The 22,985-nt window shown below is 41.5% G+C and overlaps 1 protein-coding gene across 2 annotated transcripts in view; it reads left to right on the top strand.

Annotated features, from left to right (window-relative positions):
- Window positions 1–6,441: 6,441 nt before the first annotated feature.
- Window positions 6,442–22,985, top strand: part of LOC134356448 (palmitoyltransferase ZDHHC1-like) — a 58,376-nt gene continuing 41,832 nt past the window's right edge. For both annotated transcript variants that reach the window (XM_063067400.1, XM_063067399.1), the window contains exon 1: window positions 6,442–6,539. The gene's annotated coding sequence lies outside the window, so the exon portion shown is untranslated. The remainder of the gene's footprint in view (window positions 6,540–22,985) is intronic.

The following is a 22,985-nucleotide window of genomic DNA, read 5'->3' as shown; positions in this document are numbered from 1 at the left end:
AAGTTTTATGGTGGGTGCTCCAAGAGTACTTGCCACACTATTAGAGTGACAGAGGACTCCCCTTTCAGAGAAACGTCTCGATGGTTATTACCAGTGGAGATTGAAGGTGCTCAGCAGCACCTGCTGAAACTGAAGGAAGCTGGCATTATCACTGAGTCCAGAAGTCCCTATTGGTCACCCATAGTGGTGAGGAAGAAGAATGGGAAGGAACGGATGTGTGTTGACTATTGGACACTGAACAGACGTACAGTCCTTGACCAATATACTGTTTCATGGATCAAGGATGCTCTGGCCTGCCTGAGTGTGTTGGATCTAAGGAGTAGGTACGCATGAGTGAAGCTGATAAAGAGAAGACTGCATTCATATGTCCACTTGGATTCTTTCAGTTGAAAGAATGCCCCAGGGCATATCAGGAGCACCAGCTACTTTTCAATGTGTTATTAAGAAGACTGTTGGAGATATGAACCTGTTTAAGGTACTCATGTACTTGGATGGTCTCATAGTGTTCAGGACCACACTGGAGGAGCATGAAGTGAAGCTACTGAAGCTATTAGACCATCTGAAAGCTGAAGGTTTAAATCTGTCACTGGACAAGTGCCAGTTCTGTAAAACGTCAGTTATGCAGACACATAGTCTCTCAGGATGGAGTGGCTATGGATCTGTCCAAGATAGAGGTGGTAACCACATGGCCAAGGCCCAAGAATGTGAGTGTCCTATGTTCATTTCCTCTTTGTGTACTACCTGAGATTTGGGAAGAGCTACTCCAGAGTAAACCACCCTTTGAATCAGCTTCTGTGTGGTTACTCTCCCTTGGGAAAGAAAGGGAGAAGAAGGTAAGGTTTATCTTAGACCTTCGGAGCCTTTTGGGGAAAGATGGGATGCCAGTTTTCCACAGTGGGGAAATCAGAGGCAAGGCTATGGCCTGATAGAGCTGTGGATCATTTGGGGGCTTCTAGTCATGCCATTCCTGAAGCTTATTGCAATTTGACTGTTCTGAATACAAAGCAGTTGTCCACAATGATGTGCCAACCCAGCTAAAAAGCAAATCAAAAATACCCAAACACTAATCCCTCCAAATACACAATGTCGATATTCCTCCATCTCCCTTACATCCATATGCATATCCAGACGTCTCTTAAAATCCTCTAACGTATTTGCAAATGTCAATAATCAAACTTCAGTAAACATGAACATATGAACAGATTCAATAATTATCAACAGAACAAGGAGAGCAGGGAAGACCATTTATTTAACAGATGTTGGGTTGGGACATTTGGGATTTTATACCTGAGTGAGATTTGTTGAGAAGCTGGATAGCTACAGGAAAGAAGCCTCGGAGATGATGTGTAGTGCTGGTGGTGATGGACTTGTAGCATCTTCATGATGGCAGATTGGTGAATGTATGACCGGTGAATGGAGTCAGCAGTATTTTTTTAGCTCCTCTCTTTGCTCGGTCGAGGAACAGGTTTTTAACTGTCAATAAAGTTCAACGTAAAATTTATTATCAGAACCATATGATTAGGAATAGTCAGCATGGCTTTGTCAAAGGCAGGTCGTGTCTTAGGAGCTCAATTGAATTTTTTAAGGATGTGACAAAACACATTGATAAAGGTAGAGCAGTAGATGTATATGGGTTTCAGCAAGGCATTTGATAAGGTACCCCATGCAAGTCTTATTGAGAAAGTAAGAAGGCATGGGATCCAGGGGGACATTACAATGTGGATCCACAATTGATTTACTCACAGGAGGCAAAGTAAAGAGTGGTTGTAGATGGGTCATATTCTGCATGGAGGTCGGTGACCAGTGGTGTGCCTTAGGGATCTGTTCTGGGACTGTCTCTCTTCGAGATTTTTATAAACTACCTAGATGAGGAAGTGGAGGGATGGGTTAGTAAATTTTCTGACACAAAGGTCAGGGTGTTGTGGATAGTGTGGAGGGCTGTCAGAGGTTACAGCAGGGCATCGATAGGATGCAAAACTGGGCAGAGAAGTGGCAGATAAAGTTCAACCCAGATAAGTGTGAGGTGGTTCACTTTGGTGGTCAAATATGATGGCAGAATATAGTATTAATGGTAAGAATCTTGGGAGTGTGAAGGATCAGAAGAATCTTGAGGTCTGAGTCCATAGGACACTCAAAGCTGCTGAGCAGGTTGACTCCGTGGCATTGGCCTTCATCAACCGTGGAATTGAGTATAAGAGCCAAGAGGTAATGTTACAGCTATATAGGACCCTAGTCAGACCCCACTTGGAGTACTGTGCTCAGTTCTCGTCACCTCACTACAGGATGGATGTGGAAACTCTAGAAAGGGTGCAGAGGAGATTTACAAGGATGTTGCCTGGATTAGGGAGCATGCCTTACGAGAATAGGTTGAGTGAACTTGGCCTTTACTCCTTGGAGTGACAGAGGATGAGTAGTCCTCAGGAATTGGAATGACTTGTTCAGACACCGCCTGGACATTAATTTCCAAGGTGAGAGTAGGGTGTTGTCGACGTCCTCTGTCTTTATACATGAGGCTCTGAGTTGTTACGAGCACACCATGCAGCAAAGTGGTCTACCTCTCTTTGATAGCCAACTACAGTCCTGTCATCAGCAGACTTCAGAATTTTAATGGATTTGTGTGTGGAGGTACAATCACTTGTATAAAGTGAGAACAGGAGGGGTAAAGAACACAGCCCTGGGGACAGCCTGTGCTTACAGACATTGGATTGGACAAGTTGGACCTCAGCTTTTCTAATTGCTTACTTTCTGTCAGTATGTTTGCAATCTACTGACAGATGCTGTAGGGTTAGCTTGGTGTGGAGCCGCTCCGGGATAATAGAATAAAATAGACACTAGACAATAGGTGCAGGAGTAGGACATTCACCCCTTTGAGCCAGCACTGTCATTCACTGTGATCATGGCTGATCATCCACAATCAGTACCCTGTTCCTGCCTTCCTCCCATATCCCTATCGCTATCTTTAAGAGCTCTATCTAACTCTTTCTTGAAAGAATCCAGAGAATTGGCCTCCACTGCCTTCTGAGGCAGAGCATTCCACAGATCCACAACCCTCTGTGTGAAAAAGTTTTTCCTCAACTTCGTTCTAAATGGTCTACCCCTTATTCTTAAACTGTGGCCTCTGGTTCTGGACTCCCCCAACATCGGGAACATGTTTCCTGCCTCTAGCGTGTCCAATCCCTTAATAATCTTATATGTTTCAATCAGATCCCCTCTCATCCTTCTAAATTCTAGTGTATACAAGCCCAGTCGCTCCAATCTTTCAACATATGAGATTCCCACCATCCCTAGAATTAACCCAGTGAAACTACGCTGCACTGCCTCCATAGTAAGAATGTCCTTCCTCAAATTTGGAGACCAAAACTGCACACAATACTCCAAGTGGGGTCTCACCAGGGCCTTGTACAACTGCAGAAGGACCTCTTTGCTCCTATATTCAACTCCCCTTGTTATGAAGACCAACATGCCATTAGCTTTCTTCACTAAATAAAACATTAAAGAGAAGGCGGCGGAAAGGTTTAAACAAGCAGCTGGTTAGTACTTTATCTATTACTCAGCCTGCTCTGGCTAAATCAGTGAGCGAGAGGGAAACGAGCAGTAGGAGGTCATGGCCTGGTATGTGCTAGGAAGTGGTCTCCAGAAGTTGCTGGATGAAAATCAGATTTAGCTGTGGTGGAACGCTTAGACCAGTGATTCCCAGTGGGGGCGGTACCACTCCACATGAGGGTGGCTACCTGTCCTAAGGATTCTTGGGTGGGTGGGGGGGGTGGTAAGCGGCGCCCAACTTGAGGCACTTCCAAACAAAAGGATGAGCCACTGGAGCACGGGAAGAACCACAGCTCTGCAGGCGGTGAGCACTCGTCGTCACAACGCGTCTGAAACTCGGTAATCTCATCCGACCTTACCGACCAAACACGTTATTGGTGATGCATAAATTAGCAACCACGGTGCCCAACAGTTCTGCTTGACTCGCGGCACTGAACTAGTTCATGCAATTTAACATTTGCTAAGTGAAGTACAGATCTACCGGAAACAGGTGAAATAGAACCTGCCTACCCTGAGGATTCCTCTTGAGGTGTTCAAAGCGACCTCGGCTGCATACGTGCGGTCAACGACCATCTTATGGTTTTATGAGACCTTACGTGATTGATCAATCGCGCTAATTGGAGTGGTAGAAAGGTAGCTTGCCGAACTCCAGCTCTGTCCCGACTAACATTCAGATTCCAATCTGAATCCTCGTCAATGTAATTTTCACTGTTGTGATCATCTTCAACTTCGCCTCGCCGTTCCTTTGCATGCCGCTACCATCGTTTCGTCCATGTCAACCCGCTGCTGTCGTCAACATCCAATAGGCATTTCCAGATTGTGTTCATTTTTTAATTTTAGCTTATTCCTGATAACGATGGATAAATATCCTGCTGAGAAATAGAAAGTGCGTCAATACAATGTTGGAGTACGGTTTTATTCGGTTCTCATCAGATCAGCAATGCTCCATGCGTCGTATTTGGATTGTCTAATGAAGGAATGAAACCATCAAGATTGTAGGAACACTTCTGTAAAAGACACCCTGAAAAGACCACTTATGGTATTACTCAGTTCTAGAGGATGAAATAAGCACTTGAAAAGCATTGCACTCTCAGTTAATTTCCCCAAAAAACTAAAAATGACCTTGATATTGGTCTCATTGCTTCTTATAACATTTCCAAGATTATAGCAAAATGTGGAAAATCTCATGCAATAGGTGAAAGGTTAATAATGCCACTGCATCAGAAATGCTCACCACTGTTCTCAAAATGGATACCAGTATTTTAAAATCAATTCCTCTGAGTAATAACTCTGTAGCTCGTTGTACTGACAAAATGAGTGACGACATTGAGAATCATTTATGCACAGAGGAACAAAAACAGTATTTGTGATACAGTTGGGTGAATAAACAGTGCGAGGCAATGAGGCATTGCTAATGGCATATGCACTGTTTGTCAAAATTGGAGAAGTTTATGAAGAGATTGTGTTTTGTAAAAAGTTAAAAACAAATATCAACAGAGAATCAATTTAGGACGAGTTCAAAATGTAAATTGAGGATAAAACTATTCCAATTAGGAACATGATTTCTTATGCATCGGATGGAGCACCATATATAACAGGGAAGCAATGCTGGGTTAGTGGCATTTATGAAGAAGGATATTCCAAGTAATTTGCAATCCATCGTGTAATTCATCGTCATCATATCGTAGCTAAAAACCTCAGCCAACTTTTTTTAAACCATTATCTGTTATCACAAAATTAAAGCTCATCCGTTAAACAGCAGAATATTTCACCAGTTACCCTAAGATAACGTGTTTGAACGCTTGCTTCTTCACATTGGCTGTCAAAAGGCTGCTGCTTAACACGTTTCTATGATCATTTTGACAGAGGTTCAATCTTTGCTCCAATTCAACAAGAGCTTGGGAAGCAAGATTAAACTTCTATATGGAGCTGTGGCATACCAAGCCGATCTGTGTGATGAAATGAACGTTCTAAATATGAAACGGTAGGGTGAGAATTTTAATTTAATCCAGGCAAAAAGCAGTGTCCACTATGGGTAAGGAGTTGGAAATTTGGAAACAAATAAGCAAAACAATGGGAGAAGAATGTTCTCATAGTTTCCCTGCATTGAAAGTCTGCCACCCTCTTTCACATATGGTGATTTGCAAAAGTACTGCTTACATCTGCCACCACTGAAGAAGGACTTTCAGAATTGATTCAAGGATTTGAACGATCTGGAAATTCTGGACTGGGTAATTAACCCATTTCTTTGCAAGGTGGAAGAACCGGGAGAGCGCTTGCAAGAAGAAATGATCAAAATTCAAAATGGTGAGTAATTTTTTTTCAAAAATGTTGGCTTTTGTGGTGTGTGGTTACACTGTCATACAAAGTTTTCTGGTCTTTGGAGAAGAGCCAAACTGCTCTTCATGGCATTTCCATCCTCCTACCTTGTTGAAAGGTTTCAGTGCAGTGAACCACATACAAAAAAAAGAGAAACCGCTTGGACATTGTAACGCGTGGGGACTTAAGCCTTTTGCTACCGCAACTTGAACCAGATATTTCAACTCTTGCTAAAAACCTTCAAGTTCAAAGGTCACAATGATAGCGAAGATGCTGTACAACGTAGTGTGTAAGATAGGTTTAAAGACCGATAAAAATTTAAAGCAGAATCACTTTAGCCTAGGGTAGACTTGTTTTTACACTATGGGGGCGCCGGAAAGTATATTGTGCCTAAGAGGGGCGTTGGCAAGTATGAAAGTGCTCAAGGGTTAAGAAAGGGCCGGAAAACACTGGGACTATTTGGGAAGCAGAGGAGCGGGCAGACGATCAGAGAGGGTAAGGAGTTGGAAGAAGAAAACATCCTTTCTCAGCACAATCCCTCTCCCACGCCCCGCGAGCGTAGGGACGCGCAGGCGCAGTCCGCTGTATTGTCGCGTCACGATGGAAGGAAGTTTGAGACGTAGACAGTGGTGACCGTGGGTGTTTACCGTCCTAATGGCTCAGAACACCGTTGAGAGGTATGGAGGTTGGATGTGTTTTCCACTTGGGGAGTAGAGAGGGCGGGCAGTCACTGTCCGCTGTGCCAGGGTTCATGCCAGGTGAAATCATTGCTGGTCATTTAACCCGCCCTCCGGGATGGTGCGGGTGGCCGTCCGGCCGGTTCGATTGCAATCAGTGCCGAGCCCCGGGTCGGGCTGCCTGTCCGTGGGAAGGGGATGGTTGTGTATTGCTGAACCGAGTTATTTTTCACGGTAACGGATTTAACCATAATGATCCGCTTCGCGCTTTGTAAGGATATCAGACCCAGAGCCAATGTCACGGCCCAAGGTAGGAGTGTCGCACTTTGTAAACTTGCATTGCAATTGCCTTGTCGCCAACCTCGTCTAGTATAATACTTTCCCGAACGCGTGAAGAAGTGACCAGGTATGACGTTCACAGAAACAGTGTAAAACTACCCTAGCCAGTTTTCTTTCAATTGTCAGCACAAGTATTCATCTTCATCATCGTTATATGCCGTGTCAGCCAAAGTATTAGTGTTGTCATATGGGACAATCTCCCGTAACCTGGGCTTGGGTGCCCATGCCTGGTTTTGCCTGGATCACACAGTCTAGGTGCAAATGTAATGAGACAGCAATTTTCCAGTAGTGATGTGAGAGTGACCAACATTGAGGCACTTCAGGGTCTGCGATGGCTTGTGGTATCAAGGAGTCCTGGTACATTTGAAGCCTGCTGGCATCACTCTTCTGGCCCAGATAGTGCCAGTGAACAATGCCACCTCAGGTTGATGTCCAGTCACAGACTGGAGAAAATCTGCAGATGCTGGAAATCCAAGCCACACACAAAACGCTGGAGGAACTCAGCAGGCCAGGCAGTGAGTACAGTTGACGTTTCTGGCCCACTGTACTCTTTTCCATAGATACTGCCTGACCTGCTGAGTTCCTCCAGCATTTTGTGTATGTTGCTCAGGTTGATGTTCTTGTTGCTGTTTGCAGGATTTGTTTGTTGTGCGGTGGGGGGGGTGATGTTCTTGTTGCTGTTCAAGGGATTTTTTTGCAGGGGGAATGTTTGTTTTTTTTTTGAATGGGTTTTGTGGCTGTCTGTGGAGAATTTAAGTCTCAGGGTTGACTACTGCATGCAATCTTTATATAAATATACTTTGACCTTTGATCAAAGGGACAGTAGAGAGATAGTAGAGATTAGGAGTGCTGGAAATCTGCAGCAACACGCGTGCTGGATGCTGGAGGGATTCAGAGGTCAGGCAGCAGCTCGGAGGGAAATGGACAATCCCTTCATCAGGGCTGGAAGGGAGGAGGACATGAGCCAGAAGGAAAGGGCCAGAGGGGAGGAGGTGTTGATGGGTGATGGGCAAATCCAGGTGGAAGGTAGGTAAGTGGGGTTACTGTCAGGTGATGGGCGGAAGAGGCAAAGGGTTGATCAAGATGGAATCTGATAGGAGAGGGCAGTTGTGGAATAAAGGGAAGGAGGTGAGGAATCAGAGGGAGGAATATGAAGGTGGTGGGCTGTGATGTTGATGCAGGTTGGAGTCTATCAGGATGGTATTGCTTCTAGCAAGCCTAACACTCTAACGTGGTAGTCGAGGAGGCTGTAGACAGATACATCAGTGTGAGAATTGGAAGTGGAATTGAATGGCTGCTCATGAGGATATCCTGACCGTTGGGGCAGCTGGAGAGAAGGTGCTCAATGCAGTGGTCCCCCAGTCTGCTTCGGGTCTCTGCAATGTAGAGGAGGTCGCACTGGGAGCACTAGATGCAATAAATGGTGCTGATGGAGTCACATGTGAAAAGCTGCCTCTCCTGGAAAGATCGTTTAGGGCCCTGAATGCTGGCGAGGGATGATGAGTAGGAGCAGGTTGCTGGGATAAGAGCCTGGAGGGGAATTAGCGAGGGATGAGCAGACAAGGGAGTTGTGGTGAGTGATCGCTGCAGAAAGTGGAGAGGGGAGGAATATGTGCCCTGTAGTGGAACTCTTGTAGTTCTTCACTCACATTTTGGACTGGGTCGGGAGTTTGCCTTTTCATTGCAGTGCTTCTAAATCTATGAGATTCTCCATTGTCCCAATGCATTGGAGCTGATCGACTATCTTCATAGCCGAGACTGACAGCTTTTGGCAGAATGATTACATGTTATAGCTCTTCAGGCTTTATATCAACTGTTCAATCTCAGCAGTCTTCAGAAAGAATTTTAAATTACTTTATATATTTAAAACAGTTTCCAGTTGCTACCTACATGATAATATCGTAGTTACCTTCCATTTCAAAAAGCTATCAGTCACACTGAGTGCCTACAAGCTGATGGGCTGGGAAATTTCAAACATTTTTTACCCTCGCAGTGAAAAGGTCTTTGTCACTCAGTCCTAAGTGATCGTCATCTCCTTAGATTTAGGTCTTTATTTTCAGAATAACATCAAGGCTCATAGATTCTTAAAGCCTATTGCAAAAATGTTTCAGTGTGGTCACCACTCGCTTCTTTAAACTGAATGGGATGGGCCTGTTTGGATATATGGAGTAATTTCCTTATCTCCAGAAACAGGAAAGTGCTGGATGCTTTTGGAAAGAGGTTAAAGCTAAGGAGAAGGCACAGAAAAGAATGATTTGTCGGAATGAAAGGTTTTATATATTATGACAGACTTAAAAATAACTTGTTTTCACAAAGAGAATGTTAAATGAAATCTAAATATGTTGTTTGAATTTGGGAGGTTTTAGTAAAACAGGAGTGTGGCTGACTGAAAGATAAAAATTAGAATCAGGTTTATTGTCACTGACTGCTAAGTCATGAAGTTTGTTCTTTCATGGCAACAGTGCAACACAAAGATACAAACTACTATAAGTTACAAAATAAATAGTGCAAAAATAGAACTAATGAAGTTGTCTTTGTGGACTATTCAAAAATCTGATGGCAGAGGCAGGAGGCTCCTGTACCTCCTCTCTGGTGGTAATTAATAGAAGCGGGCATGCTTGAGTGGTGAGAGTCCTTAATGATAGATGCTGCTGCCTTCTTGGGACACCATCTCTTGAAGATATCCTTAATGGCGAGGTGGCCTGTGCCCATGATGGAGCTGGCTTAGTCTACATCTCTCCGTGTCCTCTATCGATCCTGTGCTATCAGTCAGAATGCTCTCCACCACACAACTATAGAAATTTGTGACATGCCAAATCTCTTCAAACTCCTAATGCAGTATAGCCACGAAGGTGCTTTATTTCAATATTTTGGGCCCAGGATAGATTCTCTGACACACAGAAGCTTGAAGCTGCGTACCCTTTTCCACTGCAGACCCCTCGTTGAGGACTGGTGTGGGTTCTCCCAGCTTCCCCTTCCTGATGTGCACAATTAATTCCCTGGTGTTGCTGACGTTGAGCACGAGGTTGCTGGACGTCACTTCTCAAACAGCTGGTGTACCTCACTCCCTCCTGCCTTTCATTTTCAGATTACTAAAAGAACATGGGGAGATTATACTAGATTCTTCTGCACAAAGGGCTGTTTGGTTAAGCATTCAGCCAGTTCTCAGTTTAACTTAATATCCCTTCATAACCTCTCTCCTCATTCCTGTAGTGCTGTCCAAAGGTCTTGGGTACCCTAGAGTTTTTTAATATAAATTTTGATTTAGATGTTTATTTTGTCTTCTGTATTAGTGTGCTAGTAGAAAAGAGAGAATTTTAGATTCATTTCCCCAAAAAATTAAAGGTTACACAGATTTTTTTTGGTGTCTTATTAACACAAGTACCATGTAAAAACTTAATTTGTAAGCATATAGCTCAGCACATGATTAAACAAAGATAATAACAGGGGCTAATGATCAATGACATAACGCGTTAAACAGAAATGGGTGTAGAAGGAATCAAACTGGGCGAAAGACAACCAAACTAGAAGGGAGGGTGTGACGGTTTGGCATAATCTGAACTGTGAGCGGGTCGGGCTGGCAGATAGTCTTTCTGGAATGGAAGAGAAGGATGTCAGGGACATGTGGAGTGGAAGAAAGTGCAGACAGATAGGAAAAGTGGAAGTAGAGGAGAAAATGATAAGGATGATGAGAACAATGATCAACTTGAAAGAAGGTGACAGGAGAGGAGTGTAAAGTAATGTGTAAGTCTAAACAAGGCAGTGAAGTAAATGCATTGAGTCCACTAGCAGTGACTAACAATCTAAAGAAGGTAACAGGAGATGTAAGTATTGCAAAGGTTCTGTGTGATGGAACAGAGGGACAAAGTAATGAAGGTACTAAATATTGTCAAAAAGAGAGGTTATGGAAAAGAGAGTGTAGTGGAAAAATGGTATTGAAGAGGTGACAACGTGAATACCAATTAGAGAAAACTTAGAGGTACTAAAGAAAAATATTAAAGCAGGATTGGTGACTGAAATTAAGAGATTAAAAGCAGTGAGGAATGGAGAAAAGGTCAATAGCACATCTGTTATATTAATATTTCAGGGTTCAATCTTAGCAGAAAAACTAACCATTGGATTCATATGCTTTAGTGTCAGAGCCTATGTTCCACTGCCACTTAGGTGTTATAAATGGGCATGTAGCAGCGGTATGTAAAGGAAGGCAGAGATGTGGTGGATGTGGAGGGGAACGCATGTATGAACTGTGCAGACAAGGTGAACTGGTAAAATGTCATTGTGGTGGGGCCCAGACAGTATCCAATGGGGGATGTGAAATTAGAAAAAAAGCAATGTATGTCCAACAATTGAAGGGACAGCGTAATATGTCGTATGTGGAAAAGGTTTGGATAGTGAACAACAAGTGAAGAATTAAAAAAGGAAATAATGCAAATGCAAGACAAGGTCAGTCAAATAATTCAGCATTAGTGATTAGTGCAGATAAATTAGTTTTCATGGTAAATGTTATTGTTATGAACAGCAAAAACTAAATTGGAGAAGAAAAAAAACAATGGTGAAGGCAGCAGTGAGGTTTTTGAATATAAGAGAGCTATCATGGGAGCAAGTGCAGGTAGAACTGGGTTGGAATGATCCAAGTTTTGAGGTTTATTTGCAAGGTAACTAATGCTCATCCTGTAAACTCTTCCAATGAATGCTGGAAGTTGAATAGCTGTTGGACAGGAATTTAAGAGTCATGTGAGAGATTTTGCTAAGACACCAGATGTGATATGTGTGCAAGAAAGTTGGCTTAACCCAACACTAGATTTTGTAATTAATGGTTATGATAGTGTAAGAAATGAGAGAGTTATTGCAAGGGGGGCAGGTGTGTGTGTGTGTGTGTGTGTGTGTGTGTGTGTGTGTGGTGTGTGTGTGTGCGCGCGCGACTTCTGTTAAAAAAGCTTTTACAAAATTGACAGCTGAAGAAAGGAGAAGAGCTGGAGTACCTAGTAACCAAAGAATGGCCAAAGGAAATTACAATTAAAATCGTTAATGTCAATAGTCCTTGTAAAAAATTAGGAAAAGGTTTGGAGAAGCAAATTGGTACCCAGGGAAGTACAGTATATGTGGGAAGCATGATAACGTTAATGGAGCAGTGATAGAGCTTATGGAAGAGGAAAATCTGGCATGATTAGATGTAGGAAGTGGGGCAAAAGTAAATTTTAATGCAGGTTCTGAATCAACAATCTATTTAACATTAGTTACAGCACCGTTATCAGGAAAATGTTGATGGGAGGATTTGAAAGAAACAACAATAGGCAGTTATCATTATGTCAAATCGAAATGGAGATCATGATAGATCAGGAAGTATGCTGGAACGCTGGCTTTTGAAAAGGCTGACTGGGGAAAATTTAAAGATTTAAGTGATAAAGAATTACAGAATATTGAAATCAATCAGCATGTAGATCTTTTATGTGACAAGATTGTAGAAGGGATAATGACAGCGGCAGCAATAAGTATACCAAGGAAGTAGAGTACAGCTCAAACGAAAGACATTGCAATAGACCAGTTAGAGTGTTTAAAGAGGAGGCACAATTTGCAGAAATTAACTCGAGTACAGAAAAATGCAAACAGTAGTAAAAAAAAATGGAAATTGGAGTAGGTTTTGCAACTTGAGGAATACAGACACATACTGAGAGAGTTTGGGAGGTGATAAAAGAATGAATAATCTGACCAGGGAAATTGGATTCCCAGTGTTTTATGATGGAGAGAGAGCTGTAGTATCAAAGGTAGAGAAAACTGAAATGCTAGTACATACTTTTGTTAAAATACACAGTTCTGACAATACGAGTAATGAAGGAAACGGAGAAGAGAGGAAAGATTATTAGAGAACTTGGGAGCATTAAGCACAAAAACATTAGAGATGGGTGGAAATTTTGAGGGTACATTAAATGTGATGTTCTCCATGACAGAATTTAATAGTGTTTTAGAAAGACAAAGGAAATATCCCCGGGAAGCATCAACTAAGTTATCTAATTACAGTGAGAAAGGGAAGGAAGTTATTTAGTCATGTATGGGGGAGAAGAGAAACTTCCTAAAGCATGGAAAGAAGCAATCATAGTTCCAATACATAAACTAAACAAAAATCCTAACTATACAGAAAGTTATAGAGCACAAACAAGAGAATATCTGCATTTGCTGGAAATCTGAGCAACACACATAAAATGCTGGAGGAACTCAGCAGGCTAGGAAAAAAAGTACAGTCAACATTTCGGCCAAAACCCTACAGCAAGGCTGGAGAAAAAAAGTTGAGGAGTAGATTTAAAAGGTGTGGGGAGGGGAGAGAGAACCACCAGGTGATAGTGAAACCTGGAGGGGGAGGACTGAGAAGTGGATTGGTGAGAGAGGGAAAAGGGGAGGGGGGTTGGGGGGCATTACTGGAAGTTAGAGAAATCAGGTTGAAGACTACCCAAATGGAATATAAGGTGTTGTTCCTCCAACCTAAGTGTGGCCTCATCCCAACAGTGGAGGAGGCCATGGATTAACATATTGGAATGGGAATGGGAAGTGGAATTAAAATGGGTGGCCACTGGGAGATCCCGCTTGTTCTGGCGGACAGAGTGTAGGTGCTCAACGAAGCGGTCTCCCTGATATACAGGAGGCCACACCGGGAGCACCGGGCACAGTAAATGACCCCCACAAACTCACAGGTGAAGTGTTGCCTCATGTGGAAGGACTGTTTAGGACCCTGGGTGGTAGTGAGGGAGGAGATGCGGGGGCAGGTGTGGCACTTGTTCCGGTTGCAAGGATAAGTGCCAGGAGGATGATCAGTTGAGGTGGACGAATGGACAAGGGAGTCACGTAGGGAGAGATCCCTGCAGAAAGCAGAAAGTGGGGCGGGGGGGGGGAGAAGTGTTTGGTGGTGGGATCCTGTTGGAGCTGGCGGAAATTTCGGAGAATTATGTCCTGGATGTGGAGGCTGGTGGGGTGGTAGGTGAGGACAAGAGGAACCTATCCCTGGTAGGGTGGCAGGAGAGAGGGGTAAGAGCAGATGTGTGTAAGATGGAAGAGATGCAGTTGAGGGCCGTGTTGACGGTGGAGGAGGGGATGCCCCTTTCTTGGAAAAAGGACAACATCTCCTTCATTCTAGAATGAAAAACCTCATCCTGAGAGCAGATGTGGTGGAGACGGAGGTATTAAGAAAAGGGGATGGCGTTTTTACAAGTAGTAGGGTGGGACAAGGTGTAGTCTAGGTAGCTGTGAGAGTCTGTGTGTTTGTAATGGACATCAGTGGATAAGCTGTCTCCAGAGATCGAGAAAGGGAAGGGAGTTGTCAGAAGTGGACCAGGTGAATTTGAGGGCAGGGTGGAAGTGCCCAGAAAAGAACAAACAGTTTGAGGCCTTCCTTGTGGGGGATAGAGGTGTATAGGGTCTAGATGTCCATAGTGAAAATGACCAATAGGATTAACCTCATGTTTATGTAAAACCATGGAAAAATCATTAATAAGAGATTGACATATAACATTGAAACAAGATGGGGTAGTTGTAAATATCAGAGTGTATTTAGGAGTGGAAGAGGAGCCATGGATTCAGTTTGATGCCTAAAACATGAGGTGAGGAGGGCTCAGTTGAACAGAGAAAGCATAGGAGCAGTCTTTTCTGATGTAGAGCAAGCATATGAAGTGATGTGGAAGGAAGGTTTGGTCTTAAATTATATAAATTGGGAATTAGAAGTTGAATGCTAAATAGGATAGAAGGTTTTTTAATTAGTAGATCCATTGTGGTGCCGTAGGGAAATCTATGTCAGGTAAACAAATTAGAAAATAGAGCCCCTCAGGGAAGTGTTGTTAGTCCACTATTATTTGCTAGGGACATGCCCGTCCTAGCATGCAAAGTCAGCTGCAGCAGCCGGAGCAGATGAGATCTACAGTGAGATCCATCAGCTAGGAATGTGATACTGCAACACTCCATGGAGTGCAAAATGCATGACACAGCACAGAAGATGTGATGGTTGTCCACTACAACCAAGGAAGACCCCAGCTTATGACACTTATTTGTAGCACTGGACCCAGACTTCTGAGGTCAAGAGAGTAGAACTGTCCCAGTGCAACAGTTTTTCCATTTTCAAAACTCTCCTGCACAGGTTTCCTGTCATCATTGGATACGATGGACAACCACCATTATTTGCTATGATGATAAATGATATCTTTTCTAATATAAATAGTAGCATTGGAGTATTATTATTTGTGGATGATGGAGTGATGTGGAAAAGGGGTGGGAACGTAGAATTTATAACATAGAGACTTCAGGAGGCAAAAGTTAAGGTGGAAGATTGGGCATGAAAATGGGGATTCAGATTTCCAGCAGAGAAATCCAAAATAGTGTTTTTCATAGAGGATAAAACAACACTTAAAACTAAAACTTTTATGATACAGAATTTGAAAGTGTGAATGCCTTTAAATTTATAGGAATTTGGTTTGATAAAAGATTCGGATGGTCAACACATATTAAAGAATAACAACCAAAAGTAGGAAAGGGCTAAATGTTATGAGGTGTTTAATATGAAAGGAATGGGGAGCTGATTGGAAATCCTTGACAGTAAGCTATATGGGATTAATAAGATCAATACTGCACTATGGAAGTATGGTATATGGATCAGCATCACACTGTGTGCTCAATAAGCTGGATATAATTCAAAGTCAAGCATTAAGGTTAACCAGTGGGGCAATAAGGACAACACCAGTGGTGGCAATGTAGGTGGAGTTGGGAGAGACACCTCTGAAACTGAGAAGAACAGAGCTTGTGTTAACATATTGGGTACACCTACAAGAACCTGGAGAAAATCATCCAACTACAAAGCTTTTAGATTCATGCTGGGAAAAGGAAAGAAAGAAAATCAAAAGTTTTGCATGGATTATTGAAGGAAAAGCAGAAAGGACAGGGATTAGTAATAAGATTGTGAATGGTACAGTGCCTTTCCCTGGGGTGTGTGGTAAGCACCAGAGGTAGATCATAAATTATTCAAAAGCAAACAGGAAATAGCAAAGTGATTTTAAATCAAAATATAGTTGAATCTTCTGTAAGCAGGAATTGTTAATGGATATGTACACTGATACTTCAGAAATAGTAATAATTGTTGAGGGGTAGGACCCGTGGTGCCTGATTTTAACATGAAAAAGCAGGTAAGGATAGATGATGTTTTCTCAGTGTATACAGGTGAAATGACGGCTTTGCAGTGGGTAGAGGAAGTGCGACTAGGGAAAGTTGGAATATTGTCTGATTCTAGAACAACAATCAGCAGTCTAAGAGATTTACAGTTAGAGGCAGGACCAGACATTATGTGTGAAATAGTACAAACCTTGTTTAGACTTCAAATGATGGGACTCTGTGTATGTTTTATGTCAATTCCAGCACATGTTGGTATTACAGGGAACAAGCAGGTGCATAAATTAGCAAAGGAGGCAACTAGACGAGCTGAAGCGAACATTCAAATAAATTATAGTAAAGGAGAAATGAAAACATTATTAAAAATGAAGTTTAAAAAATGTGGAGAAAACAATTTGATGAGGAGAGAAGAGGAAGACATCCTTATAATATCCAGAAAGAAGTGGGATGGCTGAGGAATGCAGTGGGGAGGAGGTGATTATATCAAGATAAGGTTGAGGTTTGAGCACACAAGGTTAAGTAATACATTGTTTTTAATGAAGAAACCACAATAATGGGAGGTGTGAATATTGTAATCAGTAAGAAATAGTTGAGCATGTACTGGTGAGGTGTCCAGTTGTAGAATGTACCTTCTGGTGCTACTTGGACATGTCTTCAGTGATGAACCCAGGGTCATAGGGTGTTTTGGATCTTTAATCATCAGACACCCTCGCCCAGTCAACCCAGCCGGGGGTGATCAGCCCCTGACTTGTGTCCAAGAGGCCTTTTCAGCAGCCTCCAGAATGTTCTTGGTGGCTCTTCTGCACTGCAGTCCTTTGACTCCAGGGGGTTTAAGAGTCCGCTGTAATGAATGATCAGCAAAGCCGCGGCACCCAACTTCGACTGGCTCACAGCAAGCTCTCCAGCCATTGCTCCAGCATTCTGCAACAAGATCTGTGTATTTAGCCCTCTTGCACTCGTTGGCCTCTTCAATCCGGTCTTCCCAGGGGAGAGTAAGTTCCAGCAGGACACTTGCTTTGTATACCGATATTATCGTCATGTCTGGGCAGAGCATAGTAGCTGCAATGTTCTCTGGGAACTTGAGCTGCCTCTCTAGATCGACTCGGAGCTGCCAGTCTCGTGCAGTGGTAAGAAGCCCTCCCGAGGAGCTAGGCCGATGCTGAGCCTTCTCCCCCGCTCTAATAAAGGTGATGGGCTGTTTGGGAGCGTACTGATTTTTGCTGTCTTGAATAGCTGTGCTGATCGTATCTGCCATGGACCTTAGGACTTGCTCATAGCGCCAGCGGTATCACCCTTCCCCCAACGCCTTCGGGCAGCAACTGAGGATATGCTCCAAAGTGCCCCTCTTCTGGCACAGTTGGCATGCTGGAGTGTTTGCCATTCCCCACCTCTGCAGGTTGCCTGGGCTTGGGAGAACGTCATAAACTTATTGGATGAGAAACTTGATGCGCAATGGTTCGGCTCTCCAGAGCTCTGTCTAGGTGAACTTGCTCCCATCTAGTCCAGGCCGGCCATCTTGCTGTATCGTTCTTCCTCCACTTCTGCTCATATCTTGTCCTGAACAAGTTGATGCTTTTCCTTTCCGTGGGTTTTTTTGTAGCATGGTTTGGGAAAACAGCCCAGTCCTGCTCGCCCCACCGCCACAGTGCCCACCAAAATGTTGTGCTGCGGCTGTGCTTCCGCTCTGTCGACAGCTTCCTGTGCCTGCCACTTCCTTCCGGTCTTTACACGGATTTCTGCAGAAGCAACTTTAACGTCAGAGGTGTCTCGGTACATCATAACCTCCCTGGCTGAAGTGACTTTGAATTGCTCTGATAGGCCGCTGATGGGGAGCTACAGCGTGGTGGATTGCCCATACAGGGCAATGCTGCTCAAGGTCCGGGGCAGCGCCAACCACCTCCGGAGAAACTGACTGATGGTCTTCTCTAGAGCTTCCACTGTTGACATTGACACCTCGTAGACTAGAAGGGGCCAGGGTGGCCTTGGCAAGACTCCGCGTTGGTACATCCAGGCTTAGAATTTTCCTGGAAGCCCCGATTTGTCAATCGCAGGGAGCCAGGTTATCAAGTTGCTTCTAGTTTGCTGAAGTGCGGCTGTGTCCTTCAGGGAACTGTCAAAGATCCTGCCTAGGCTCTTGACTGGTTTTTCTGTCACCGTTGGAATCTGGCTCCCTCCCAGGGTAAAGCGGAACCGGTCAGCCTCTCTTTCCTTCTTCAGGACCAGAGACCTGGACTTGGCTGGTTTAAAGCTCATCCTTGCCCATGAGATGAGCCGTTCCAGCCCTTGAAAGAGCCATCTGCACCCAGGGACGGATGTTGCCATCACTGTCAGATTGTCCATGAATGCTCTTATGGGGGGCTGCTGAGTGCCAGATCTAGACTTGGGGCCTATATATATATGGTGTCCAATATACAATTAAGTGAGCATGGTTGATTTTAAAGTTATCATGGAATAAAATACAACAACATTAGCAGTATTTTGCAGAAAGGGTCTCAGGATTATTGATTTAAATATATAGTGCAGTTCCTTAGGATACAGGCCGAGTCTCCACTTGGCAGCTCATGGAGTAAGACGTTTTTGTCATAGCTCCATCTTTTACAACTTACTTTCCATTGCTAGATTCGTTTCAAGTTTGAAGATTTATTAATTTTGCTGAAGGATTTACAATTTAATTACGATGGCTGATATTCGATCTGGAACCAAATTAAGAAGTGGCAAAACTCTTCCCAAAGCTCAACAAACAAAGAAATCAGAGGAAGTTTCTACTTCAGAAAGAATGCTGTCTTTAATAGAAGCTATTAACGCAAAGATCGGTACGATGGATACCAAAATCGATAAATTGACAAACGGTAGTGAAATGCTTGAAAAAACTATTCTCGCTGTTCAGGAATCTTTGAAGAATCTGGAAGATCAATATCTGATGCTTAAGCAGAGCACTCACAGAATTGAAAGAGAACAGGAGTTAAAGTCTCAAACTATTAAAGAGCAGGATTTGAAGATGGCTTTTATGGAAAAGAAAATTAATGAGACTACTTCGGAGTTATCAAGAATTAAGAAGAAAACGATTGATCTGGAAAGCGGAAGTAGCAGGATCAATTTACGCATACTGGGTTTGCCTGAAAATACGGAATTCAGTGAGCCATTAAAGTTTTTTTCGAACATGTTATACTCACTCTTTAGTGACATTCTCGAAGCCTGTCCAATATTGGACAGAGCCCACCAAATTCCACGTCTTAAACCTTCAGCTGAAATGAAACCACGTCCTGTAATTCTGTGTTTGCATTATTTCACAACCAAAGAAGCTGTTCTTCGGGATGCAAGGAAAAGGGAAAGCTAATTTATAATGAAGTTAAGATTCGTATAGTTGAAAATTTTACCCCAGAGATTTATGCTGAAAGAATTAAATAGCAGGAAGTTATGGCTGAACTTTTTAAGATTAACTGTTGCCCTTCTCTGCATTATACAGCTCGTCTAAGATGTATTGGCTCTCCAGAAGACGGTTGGAAATTTATAAAGGAGTTTAAGTCCATTTCGTAAGCAATTTGAAAAGTGGATCCTTAGCTGGGAGTTGTTTGTAACGGCTTTGATGAAAATCCGCTCCACGTTTTATGAGTGCCCAGACACGGACGTGGTTGACTCACTTAGATCTGTTGTTGTTTGCTTTAACAGTTAATATAGGTTTGGATTTAATGTATATAGATTTACTTTTTTTTCTTTGATTTGAGTTAATTTTTAGTTGGGAGTTGTTTGTTACGGTTTCGATGAAAGTCCACTATATGTTTTACGAGAGCTTAGATATGGATTTGGTTGACTTTAATAGTTAATGTAGTTTTGAATTTAACATATATGTATTCACTTATTTTTTTCTTTAATTTGTAAGCCTTTAAAATTAGTTGTATATTAGTTGGTTGGATTTATCCTTTTTTTGAATACATGGTTGCGTATTTTAAATGGATTTAAGATGGCCGTCGGTAATTTGGTCTTAACTGTTGTTAGACATAATATGAAAATATTTGGAATCTGTTTACTTTATGTATTCTTTGTTATGTCTTTTTCATGGTGGTAATGTGTTACTTTGTAAGCAGGGGCTGCTAGCTGGAAACAGGGGTTAAAGGTTATTAGAACAGCATGCCATTCACCTGTTGGATGGTTTTTGGGTTTCTGGGGGAGGAGGGTCCGTCTATTAAATTAGTTTTTTTTGACTGGGCAGTCCTGAGGGTTTTTTTGTCAATCATTTTGCTTTTCTTTCTGATCGAGTCATGCTTCTCCCTTTTTTCGGATTTAGTTGGCGCCTGCACATTAGCTTAGTTTATAAAATTTTTAAATTAAACTTTAAATATGGATCTTAATAAAATTAATATAATATCTTGGAATTTAAATGGTATGAAGCAACCTATTAAGCACAAAGATTTTTAAGAAATTAAAAACATTTTGTGTGGATATTATTTTGCGCAGGAGACTCATGTCCGCAGGCAGGATGAAACTCGTTTTTTTAAATTTTGGAAGGGACCCTTATTTCATTCTTTATCAGTAAATAAAATAAGAGGGGTATGTATTTTTATTAATTCTAAAATCTCTTTTGTTCATTTTAATACTGTTATTAATTTAATTGGAAGATATTTAATTGTCACTGGTCTGTTATGTGGTTAAATGGTGGCTTTGGCGTGTGTATATGCACCTAATATAGATAGCCCTGAATTTAAAAAAAAATTATTTTTTGTATTGCCGAATTTAAATGAATATAAGTCGATCATGGGCGGTGACTTTAACTGCTGTCTCAATCCGTCGATTGACAGATTGTCCACCAATCTGTCGCTTCCTAATAAAGCTGCGACTTGTATTAATTCTTTTTTATTAGAATACGGTTTGGTGGATATTTGGAGATTTAAATATCCTAAAGAAAAAGACTTCTTTTTTTCACATGTATACCACAAATATTCAAGAATTGATTATATTTTGCTGGACACGCGATTGGTGCCCTCTGTTGTTGAGTGTGCATATGATGTGATTGTGTTGTCAGAACCTATGAAACTAACTTTGAAGTTTTCTGAGAATATTCAGATACCTCAGTGGAGACTTAATGTTTCCTTGTTACAAGATTCAACCTTCGTAAATTTTATTAAAGAGCAAATTACTCTATTTTTTGAATTAAATACAACTGAGGGAATGTCAAATTTGGTTATTTGGGATTCGATGAAATCTTTTCTTAGGGGACAGATAATTTCATACTCAGTAGGTTTAATAAGGAAAACTAAGGCGGAACTTTTACTGAGTACTAATAGGATTAAAAAAACATAAGGTTTATTCAGTCATGCCTAGTGAAGATCTCTTTAAGGAAAGGGTGGAACAAATATGAATACATTAGATGCACCTATTAAACAAGAGGAAATAGCAAGAGTTATATCCTCTTTCCAATCAGCTAAGGCTCTGGGACCGGATGGATATACAGTGGAATTTTATAAGACTTTCACTGACATACTTACACTTCATTTATGTCAAATTTTCACTGATTCTATATCCTCTGGGACTCTACCGAAAACTTTTTATGAAGCTTCAATCTCTTTACTTTCTAAAAAAGATAAATATTATCTGAATGTGCTTCCAATAGACCAATCTCTCTATTGAATGTGGATTTTAAAATTCTTTCTGAGATTTTGACTAATAGACTTGAGAATATTTTACCTACTGTTATTATGTGTGTTGCTTGAATTTCCAGCATCTGCAGAATTCCTGTTGTTTGGATTTATTAAAAATAGATATTCACATTTTAACATTCGAAGATTATTAAACATTATTCACTCTTCTCCATCCAAAGAATCTGAATGTGTTGTTTCCCTTGATGCAGAAAAAGCCTTTGAAAGGGTGGAGTGGTTTTACTTATTTGACGTTTTGGAAAGATTTAATTTTGGCCCGGGATTTATTTCCTGGATCAATTTGATCTATCATGCCCCTATGGCTGCCATTATAACTAATAATCAAAAATCTCCCTATTTTAAATTATATAGGAGTACTCGGCAGGGATGTCCTCTTAGCCCTTTATTATTTAACTTGGCTTTAGAACCCCTTGCTATTGCTCTTAGAGATTCTAATACTGTTCAGGGTTTTAAGAGAGGGGACAAAATACACAAGGCTTCGTTATATGCAGATGACCTGTTAGTTTATATTTCAGATCCTAGGAAATCTATTCCTTCTATGTTATCTATATTTTCTGAATTCAGTAGATTTTCTGGGTATAAATTAAATTTACATAAAAATGAGTTATTTCCTATTAATAGTCACTCAGATCCAAATCATCAAGTATTGCTATAAATTACTTTACCTATCTTGGTATTAAAATTACTAAAAATTTTAGGGACCTCTATAAATATAATTTTTTTCCATTAATTGAATACACCAAATAAATGCTTTCTAAATGGTCGCCTATGACATTATCAGTAATAGGTTGAATTAATGCTATTAAAATGATAGTTTTACCGAAATTCTTATATATATTTCAGGCAGTTCCTTCCTTTGTTCCTAAAGTGTTTTTTGACAGAATAGAATCCATAATCTTATCTTATATTTGGAACAATAAAAATCCTAGATTGAGTAAACCCTTATTGCAGAAATTAAAAAAGGATGGTGGTATGGCTTTGCCAAATTTTAGAATGTATTACTGGGCAATTAATATTCGATATATTACTTTTTGGATTCACTATTCAGATATACATGAATGTCCTTCAAGGTTGGATTTGGAGGAAAACTCGGTGAAAGGGTTTTCTTTGGCCTCTTTACTGGGAGCTCCTCTTCCTTTTTTGTTTTCTAAGATCAGTAGACAAGATTTTAATCCCATTATTAAACATACATTAAGAATTTGGTTTCAGTTTCGTAGATTTTTTGAGTTAAGTAATTTTATTCTTTCTAGTAATATCCATCTTAATTTTTTTTAAACCATCAATTTTGGATAAGGCCTTTTTAATTTGAAAA

This window comes from Mobula hypostoma, chromosome 14 (genome assembly GCF_963921235.1).
Source record: "Mobula hypostoma chromosome 14, sMobHyp1.1, whole genome shotgun sequence".
NCBI lineage: Eukaryota > Metazoa > Chordata > Chondrichthyes > Myliobatiformes > Myliobatidae > Mobula > Mobula hypostoma.
The sequence above is the reverse complement of the archived record's forward strand: the minus strand, read 5'-3'. Positions and strand labels throughout refer to the sequence as shown.